This window comes from Trachypithecus francoisi, unplaced genomic scaffold (assembly GCF_009764315.1).
Source record: "Trachypithecus francoisi isolate TF-2019V2 unplaced genomic scaffold, Tfra_2.0 Contig00328, whole genome shotgun sequence".
Taxonomy (NCBI): Eukaryota; Metazoa; Chordata; class Mammalia; order Primates; family Cercopithecidae; genus Trachypithecus; species Trachypithecus francoisi.
In genome coordinates, this window is record NW_022680572.1 from 89,538 (window position 1) to 98,925 (window position 9,388).

The window sequence follows — 9,388 nt, forward strand, 5'->3', positions numbered from 1 at the left end:
CTGAAAGCAATGTGGGTCTTACACTGCATCGCTTTCGTTTTCGACTCGCCCCACCTTCTGGATCGCCTGTCTCTGTGGCTCTGCTTGGGCTGCGTCGCGTCGTGTCCTTTGTTTTTCTGTGGTTCCTGATAATCCGCTGTAACTGGGGGACTGCTTAAAAACCCTGAGACCAAAATCACCTACCCCGGTTATTTTTTTTTTTTAACAGTTATAGGATTGTTTTTTATTTAATCAATTTCTTATCTTTATGACTTCTTACTTTGAGGTTTTCAAATTAACTTCTTGAGATAACTGCAGATAAGTGAGTTTCAGGCTTTCTTCTTTTCTTTATCATGCATTTGTAGCCTAAGTCTACTTCAAAAGCGTCTGACTTCATATTACACATATTGGTATAATATATTTTTATTGTCATTAAATTTAAAAGATTTTTATTTCCAGTGTGCCTCTTTTCTTTGACATATATTTTATTTTAAAAAAGTTTTCTTAATTCCCAACCTTGAAATATTTTTATTCTGGTTATCTGTTTGTTTTAATTTTTAACTTAATTCTACATGATCAGAACACATTATCTTTATAAATTCAATCCTTGGAAGTGTTTGAAACTTGATAGATGACCCTACATGAGCTTAATTTTGTAAACATTTTATGTTAAGGGCTCTGTGATAATCCTGTCTTGCAATGTGCTTGTTTTCATATAAGGGCAAGCTGCAGGCCTGGACTTCTCTAGCTGTTTGCCACCCACTGTCCAACACAGGAGGGCAGGCAACTGTCCAGTCCCATTTCCTGGGCAGCCCTCACTGCCAAAAGACCAGAGGGAGCAGAGGCCATAAATCGTAGGTCACAGATGAATTTTTTTTACACCGTCTTAACTAATCCATTCAATCTTGGTTCCCAGGCCTCTATCAGAAACAGAAGCTGCCACTCCCTGGCGCCCACACCGCCTGGTGCTGCTCAGAGGCTGTGAGCAGTGCCCCTGACCAATTAAACCAGGTCTCTGGAACAGAGGCCAGGGCCCTGCACCCTTGTCACCCTCTCCTGACTCTGTGGGTGGGGGAAGACCAGGCAGTGTCTTTTCTACTCAGAATGCCACTTTAATTTCCAAGGATGAGGGACCTGCAGCCAGGGGACCCAGGGTACTGAGGCTGCAGCCTCACCCGGGAACTGAACCTTTCCCTGTTCCTCTGATTTCTCCCTGCTCCTGGTCAAGGAAACAGATTACTTAAATCATGCCATAGGGACCTAAGACAAGTGAGAATTCCCCTCACCAGGGCAGGGCCAGGGTTTGTGGGCCTTCATTGTGTACAATTTGAGGGCCCCCTTTAAGACAAAGAGTAGAAAACAGCTTAACTTTGAAAATATTACAAAAATGTATGGCGATGGGGCACCAGGTGCTTGACGGACTCCACAAGACTATATTTTAGGGTGGTGGTCATGGTTTTTGCTTGTTTAACTTTATTTCACTTTGGTTGTTTGGGGGCCTTTCTGTTGTATGTGCAGGAAAATTCTTTTTTTTTTTTTTTTTTTTTTTTTTTGAGACGGAGTCTTGCTCTGTCGCCCGGGCTGGAGTGCAGTGGCCGCTCTCAGCTCACTGCAAGCTCCGCCTCCCGGTTCACGCCATTCTCCTGCCTCAGCCTCCCGTGTAGCTGGGACTACAGGCGCCCGCCACCTCGCCCGGCTAGTTTTTTGTATTTTTAGTAGAGACGGGGTTTCACCATGTTAGCCAGGCTGGTCTCAATCTCCTGACCTCGTGATCCGCCCGTCTCGGCCTCCCAAAGTGCTGGGATTACAGGCTTGAGCCACCGCGCCCGGCCTGGAAAATTCTTAATGAATTCAATTTTTAAAAAATTCTAACACCGCAGAGAGGGGGATTTCTCTGTGGTTAGAGACTTAGGATGGGGTGAGTGAGGGGCTCTGTCACTATCCCTTGGTCATGCTGGCCCCTCAGCAGCAGGACAGCCCACAGTGAGCCTGATGCAGTGGGATGACTGTGTGAGGCCTGGAGCTGTGGCTTGCTGCCCACCATGCTGAGGTACAGTGCTCGGGTTTGGATTCAGTCCACCCTCCCTGATTTGCAAAACAGACCTTTCCTGGGAAAATGAGCTCCAGCCCGCCAGCCACACAACGTGAATTCTGTGTCCCCTATCCTTCTAGTTGTCCCATTCATGGTGACTATGTGGTGGCCTGTCCGGGGCCATCCAGCCTCATCTATGAGGACTCTGGGGAGGGAGGAAAGGGGGGCCCACTCCATCCCAACCTGCAGTGAGGCTGGAGAGTGTGTGTCTGAAGATCTGAAAGTGTGACAGGGCAGGGCTGGGGATCAGGGGGCTGGGGCTGGTGACACAGTGGGGGTGAGTACCTAGGTGCTTCTTTCTGGGATACAGAAGGATCCCTAGTGTGTGTGATGTGATGGGCAGGGCTGAAATCTGCCCCCTCCAAGCCCCATCAATGTGATTTCTCCTCCTGGGCAATGTAGGAGCACTCAGCACACTAGGTACTCCCCTCCCTCTGGACAAAGACTCCCTAATGTGAGACCAGCTGCCCTTCATGGGGCTCCTTGGGGGTGAGGGGTGGCATCTACTAGGAAGCTTTGACCATGTGCGCCATGCCAGTGGGAGCACAGCACACAAGCAGCAGTCCTGCAAGAGCAGGGTATATGAGGAGCTGACTCAACAAGGCTCCTGGGGCCTCCCCACAGCCCAGGCCAGCCCTGACCCACTGCCTATAGGAGCTAAGAGCCCATGACTAGAAGGCCTTGGAAGACCAATCCTATCTGTATGTTTACAGAAATGCATGAGCACATTTTACTAACAAAATACTTGCCAAATCTTAAGAGAAAAATTAAAAAGCCTTTTATGTGGCCATTACATTTTTGGTCGGGCCAGATTATGATTTCAGGCATCTTCTGGTGATGGCTTTTACTCATATTCCTTCTGACAGAAGCCACAGCAAGGAGCACTGGGCAGAGCTCCAAAGCCAGTCTGTGCCAGGAGGGGTCCCACAGGAAATCCCAAATGCCACATGGACTGACACATATGTGCAAACACTAACACACATACTGATGCATTCCCACACTAACATACAGAACCATGTGCATGACTTGTTTTTCTAAGACCACCAGAGCAGGCACAAAAGAACCAGCGACTAGGCAAGTGTAGGAGCAAAACTGCAAGTTTATTTTGGTCACCTAGCTTCAGGGGAAGAAGGTGGGTGGGAGAGGTCTGTCGGCCTCCGGCAAATGAGGCCCACAGAGTCACCCGTGTAGCTCTCGGACGGAGTTCCGACAGTCCCGACCGCAGTGGGGAAGCTGGGAAGTCCGTGTGTGGCATTCGTCCGGAGCGGCTTTTCTAGGAGTGGGAGGGTGATAGGCGCGGCACGGGCGTGTCGGGGGCGTTCCGCAGGTGCGACCAGGTAAATCTTGGTCTCTTCGGATTGACATCACCTGGCGCATGCCTAGTTGGTCTGCACCTTCCCGGGTCGCCGGCTGCATTTTCGCGCGCGGGAAAAGTTGGGGGGGGATGAAGAACCCGGAAGTGCACCATCTTGCCTCCGTCCATCCAAACAGTGCACACACTAACATACACACAGTACCACAGGCACACACTAACACACAGAACTGTGTGCACACACTAACATACACTGATGCATGCCCACACTAACACACATAGAACTGTGCGCACACACTAACATACACTGACATGCATGCCAATACTAAAACACACACAGACCCGCACACATAGTAATACACACTGATGTGCTCAGCTGTCAGCCCCCCAGCTCTCTGAGCCCCTCAGCTGTTCTTGTTGCTGGGGACAGGGTGTGCAGTCCTGGGTACTCTGACCTGGCCCTGCTCCCTAGGATGCCATCCAGGGCAGGCAGCCAGCCTGGGGCAGGACAGAGGGAAGCCTGTCCAGGAACAACCAGCATCCTGGGGTCTCTACTCCAGGGGGTAGTGGAGGACAGGGCATCTGAGGGGGACTCCCTAGAAAGACCGCCTGGGGGACTCCTCTTCTGGTTGTGAGTGGAAATTCCCCTGGAGGCTGTCATACTAGTGAGCAAGGAGGTGGGCCTCAGGCACTGAAGCAGAGTCCCACGGCCCCACAGCACCCCTCAGCAGAGGGCCCCAGCAGCCAGATGTCCTCTGAAGTCAGTAGGGAGGAGGGACCCTATCTCCTGAAAGACAGGATTGAAGAGGGAACTGGACAAGCTTGGTGGTGAATTTTTGGTGCCCCTGTGCTGGCAACAAATCCCACGCAGCTTACCTCTCTGTACAGGGGTAATTGGCAACCAAAGGGTACATGTGCTTGACAAAGAACAGTGTCCTGATGTGTGGATTTATTCATGAAAAGGTGCATTGATTTTTTTTAAGTAACAAGCATTTATTTCTTTATTTAATGAGTCATTTTATCTTTTAAAGTAAGGTTGCAGGAACTCCAGACAGTGTGGGGAAGCCCAAGGTGCCTGTGTAATGGGTGGTCTCTGCCCAGAAGCCCAGCCCAGCCCAGCATCAGCCATGAGATGCTGCATAGCACCCTGTGGGGTAGAAGGGCTAAAGAGGGTGTGGCAACCACCACAAGCCCTCAGGACATACTGTTATTCTCGAAGCTTCCTGTAGACACTGTGCAGGTATCACACACTTGCATGTACACATGATGTGTATTTTATTCTCAAGCCCTCCCCACATGATTAGACTTTTCCCTGAGGTTGGCATTGTGCCACCAAATCGAAATAAGTGGTTCCCATCACTGATGTCCTCAGGGTTGTGGAGGTGGACATCCTGGACAAAGTGAGGCCCTTGAAGACTGCATCAAGGCCAGCGAGCTCCTGCTGGTGACAGACATTCACTGGTGATAGAGCTGCATACTGTTGGGGCTCCTCCTGCCAGGACCTGGGTCACTGCCTCCTGCTGGCCCCTGGAGGCCAGTGTTCCCAAGAAGGTGCCCAACAGGTCAACACACTCTGCTCCATGACCAACCCAGCACTTGTGATCGATCCAATTCTGAACTCCAGGCTCAGTGGTCCCTCAGAGCCACGGAGGGAGGCCGGCTGGGCCAAGCCAGGAGGGCCAGTGCCCTTGCATGTTTTAATTGGCAACAGCCAGCATGAGCGCCCACATCTTTGGGCTGTGATACGATTTGGCTCTATGTCGCCACCCAAATCTCATATTGAATTGTAATCCCCAGAACTCCATGTGTCAAGGGCAGGACCTGGTGGGATGTGATCAGATAATGGTCGCACTTTCCCCCATGCTGTTTTCATGATAGTGAGTGAGTTCTCTTGAGATCTGATGGTTTTATAAGTGTTTCACAGTTCCTCCTACACACACTCACTCTCTCCCACCTGCTGCCATGGAAGACACACCTGCTTCCCTTTCTGCCATGAGTGTAAGTCTCCCGAGGCCTCCCCAGCCATGTAGAACTGTGACTCAACTAAAACTCTTGTCCTTATCAGTTTCCCAGTCTCCAGAAGTTCTTTACAGCACTGTGAAAATGGACTAATACAGATTATTTCAAAGACAATAAGGTGAGGGCTTTCAAGGATGGTGCCCTGCCAAGTTCGAGAGAGGAGCCAAACACATCAGAAGCCATGACAGCCTGTGTCCAGGATGCCTCTGGACTGGGTTATGGTGGGACTAAGGGGAGAAATATATTAGATTTGTCTCCAATTAAAATTTGTGGTCAGCTTGGGGATAGAAGCTCATAATGAAGGAATGTGGTGCAGGGGATGGGAATGTCAAAACTTGGAGGGGCCACTGGTTACAGAGGTTCCGTTGGCCGGGAACATGGTCTCAAGTGTACCTAATCCAAGATGTGGAGGTGAGAGACGCTTTGGGGTCAACAAGGCCAGGCTTCTCCTGTTATGAGTGGGAAACTGAGGCCAGCTGGGAAGTTACCTATCCAAAGTCATTCAGCAACCCTAGGACTAGAGCTTAGCCTCTGACCCTGTTTTTCACCTACCATAACATACATGGGTATGTGATTCCAACCAAAGCACCCAGACAGAAGCATGCCCACGAGTAAGTCTCTGCCAAACACAGCTGCTCAGGAAGGGAGATGCATCACAGGGGGATGGCTAGGTGACTGGGAAGTGGGGACCAGCCTGGGCTGCTGCTGCAGGAACAGGAACCTCCAGGTGGGCATTGTGTATGGGCCCAGCTGCTGGCAGTGACATGTGAGGACAGAGCCAAGCTGCCCCCCTCCAGAGCCTCTCTCTTTTGGGTTCTTGGTAATACCCAAATGCCTATTAGGAGACTACTTTAAAGGAGACCCATTTAAAATCATCATCATCATCTTCATCATCATTATGATGAATCAATTCCATTTAATCTCAAATAACTCTATTTCTGTCTATGAATCTCCTTTTATAGATGAGAAAACTGAGGCAAAAGCAGTTGAAATAATCTTCCAAAGGTCCTACACAGAGTGACTGTCAGAACTGGAATCCAACCCAGGAGCCCACACTCTCTCCAAATGCACTGCTCAGCCTCCTCTGAGAGATGGAAAATGGGATAAAATTGGAAGATGGATGCAGGAGTCCTGCAGCTGACCAAAAAGGGAGAGCAAAGAAAACTGAGAAAGAGTACAGACATACTCAGCCCAAGTAATGAGGATTAACCCACACCAGGACATAGCACCATAATGTGTCATAACACTGAGGAAAAGAGATGCATTCAGAAGCTTCCAGTGAGGAAAACAAAGCAGATCATATACACAGGACCAGGAATAAAAATGGCTTTACACGTAACAGCAACCAGAATATTGATGACAATGAACCAACACCTTCAAAACGCTGAGGAGAAATAATTTCCAATCTAGGCACCAGCGTTCAAACACGCCATCAGTAGTGTTTGTTGCACACAGACAATTTCAAAGATAAAAATGTTTCAAAATTTAACTCCCATGAACCATTTCTCAGAAAGCTACAAGAGGATGTGCTCTAGGAAATAAAGGACACAGACCAAAGGAAAAACCAGGACAGGAAATGCAAACCCAAGCAAGGCCCAAGAATCCCCTGGTTGATGGTAAAAGCAAGTCCCAAGACAGCCACTGACTGCCCTGTGGCCTACAGGTAGGTTGACAGTCCTGATTCCTGCCTGTTTCTCAGTGGAATGATTAATAGCTGTCCATCTCACTTCCCAACGTGTTCTGGTTAGCATAAGAACTAGAGAGCAACCAGAACACAGTGAAGAAAACACAAAGATGCATCCAAGAAAAATAAGCCAATGAAACAAACAGAACCCAGAAGCCCATTTTCAGAGAAATTTTACCTGTTTACAATAGGTAGAACTTAAAGAGTGGCAGCTGCCTAGAAATTGTTGCAAATAAAATAACAAAACAATTGTTAATGCAGGCAAAAAAAGGTTACTTAAGAGAAAATGAAACCACAGTTCTGCACATGGCTGGGGTGTGAACATTATTTATGCATTCATAACAGCATAAACTCTGTTGTGAAGTAACTAGGCTGCCAAGTATGTGTGTTAAGGTTACAACTCTATTCTCCAACAGCACAAATGCAATAGAAAAGCTTTAAATGTAAGGCACTACATATGTTTATGTAAGATATAATTATGTACTTTTAAAATCTCAAGTTAAATACAGATAAAAATCTGCAACAACTGAAAATGGCTGATTGTGAGGCAGAAATCAGTGAGTTGGTGAGAAGTGAGAGGTTGCCTGTTGTCCTGTGTCTATAGCAAGCTTGTAGTTCAAATGCTGCTTCCAGAAATGCTGCAAGGAAGGGTCCTTGGAGAGGACATGAGCCCAAGAATCTGTCAGAGAGAAGGTGAGGGATGTTCTTACAGACAAGTGCTGGGACGCGCCATCTAGTGGCTAGGACTGGGAAGAGGCAGAAAAGTTTGCAACCTTGAGAACTTGAAGATATTGCGGGAGAGAGGCCAATGGTGGAGGTGAGGAGCAGGGGAGGGCCTCTCGGGGCTGATCAGCATGGGGAGCTACCTTGTGTTAGATGGCGTCATCTGAATCAAGCTGAACAAGGTCACAGGAACAATCAGGTTGAGGGTGATGATGAGTGCACTGGAACTGGAGGGTTTCAGTTGCCAGAGCCTTCCAAGCAGCCACATGCAGCTGGCTAAGTCCCGAGCCCAGGGCAGAAACCAGTGGACCCAGCCTGTAGGGTGCACTGACCACGGGTTGGTTCAATGCCTGGAGTCAACCCTGTGATCTGGTCTTAGGGGTGTTTGAGAGGCAAGCAGGGCCTGACGGAGTGAGAGCTGGGGGCCTGGAAGGTGCCACACCTATACCATAACAGAGTTCTCAGGGACCTTAGGTTTCCAGAGCCAGGCAGCCCAGGTTCAAATCCTAACTGGTCAATTTCCTGGCTGTGTGACCTTGGGCAAGTTGCTTAACCTCCCTGTGCCTACATCCAGCATGGGGCTGCTATTTGATGAGGTAACATACATGGAGCAGAAAGAACTGTGCCCAGTTCAGATGCAGGACAAGTCAAAGGCATGGTTCCCCCCTCACCATCCTGCCTTACATGAGAACCTGAGACTTTGAGGCAGGATTCTATGGGTGAACAATTGTGTCCTGGGGGACTCCTGAGCCCTGTGACATGGGCACACCATGATGTGGGGATTTGGCTGAGAATGACTGGTCAAAGGTTGCCAGTGGTTGGGGGCCTGGGCCTGGGAGGCAGCCATGTGCAGAGGCCAGGTGAACCCCCAGTTAGTGGACTGACGGTCCTCATCCCCAGACACTGAGCATGGCTCCCCATGAGGGGTGGACATGGGCTGGGGGCACAACTTCCCCACTGGAAGGAAACTCTTAGCAGAGCCAAGACCAGGTAGGCAAAAGTCCTGAGACACCAAGCAGCTCTTCCTGCACCCATCAGCAGTGAACAACAGTAGAGGGCCCCACCCTAAGCTTCTTTCACCCACAGGAAAGTCCAGCAACAACTGCTGGGCTACACCCAGCTCTAATATGGGCTTTGTTGTGAGGTTCTCCTTCTCTTCTTTTGATACTTTTAGGCCACATTTTATATTTTAATGTTTGTTTTTAATGGAAATCTTCATGGCCCACATGTAGCTCATAAGACAGTGAAAAATAATATAATCAATGTGGAATTACTTGCTCTGAAAATTATTTTCTGTGCACTTCTAAATTTCATAAAAATTATTTTTATAATCCCTGACCAGTTCATATAAAGAATACTTCATGAAGCAAAAATATTATAAGAAACAAAACAATTATGATTCTAGCATGAGTGGCAGGCAAATAAAGACAGAAAATTTGCATGGGGAGATTCTGAATCATGAGCCATAATATTTTACAAAAATAAGTTCAATAGAAATCAGAGAATACAGATTTGTTTTCAGAATCTGTGAAGTTGCTAGTTGTACTAGTCCACTTTTATATTGCTATAAAATACTACC